This window comes from Athene cunicularia, assembly GCF_003259725.1.
Source record: "Athene cunicularia isolate RWA chromosome 2 unlocalized genomic scaffold, athCun1 chr2_part1, whole genome shotgun sequence".
NCBI classification, from domain to species: Eukaryota; Metazoa; Chordata; class Aves; order Strigiformes; family Strigidae; genus Athene; species Athene cunicularia.
This window is the reverse complement of record NW_020799095.1, coordinates 79,081,498-79,082,098: the sequence shown is the minus strand read 5'-3', so window position 1 is coordinate 79,082,098 and position 601 is coordinate 79,081,498. Positions and strand designations below refer to the sequence as shown.

Here is a 601-nt window from a genome sequence, read left to right as displayed (position 1 = left end):
GGGCCCGGCGGGTGTTACCCGCCGTCAGAGGCAGGCACCCACCCGTGGCGCCGCAGAGCCACGGCTGGAGGGGGTCAGACCGCTCGCCTTTACCTCCGCCTGGCCACGCGCGCCCCGGGCAGAGCCCGTCCCACGCTTTTAAGGCGCTCGAGGTCAACTCCGCAGCAGCAGAACCGAGGTGACTTACTCAAAATCGGTGGCAGAGCCAGTCACTGGAATCCAGCCCTTACGCTTCGGTCCAGGGGGCACGGTGAACCCGGCGGAAGTTACTTATGTGCTTAAGAATTAAGCGCACAGGCACTCTGTGGAGGATCAGGATCTCATTTCTGCTGGGCTTCAGTTCCTCATCTGCAAGATGAGGATAATAATACTTCCTTTCTCACATCCTACCCTTATCTGTGCTCTCACATAAAAAAAAAAAAAATACGCATAACTTTATGCACGTGAGTAATCTCATTGACTTAAAAGGGACAATTCAGAGATGCAAAGTTAAGCAAGCATGTAAGCATTGGAAAGATCAGGGCCTTGTAATGCGAGCTCTTCACACAGAAATCGTCTGCTACTTACTAAAAGTTTATACTGTACAATCAAATGAGGTCTC

The 601-nt window shown here is 51.9% G+C and overlaps 1 protein-coding gene across 3 annotated transcripts in view; it reads right to left on the bottom strand.

The window, feature by feature from the left end:
- The window catches only part of IKZF1 (IKAROS family zinc finger 1), a 70,092-nt gene extending 69,813 nt beyond the window's left edge, over positions 1 to 279 (bottom strand). For all 3 annotated transcript variants that reach the window (XM_026843494.1, XM_026843496.1, XM_026843497.1), the window contains exon 1: positions 188 to 279. The gene's annotated coding sequence lies outside the window, so the exon portion shown is untranslated. The remainder of the gene's footprint in view (positions 1 to 187) is intronic.
- Between the last annotated feature and the right edge of the window lie 322 nt (positions 280 to 601).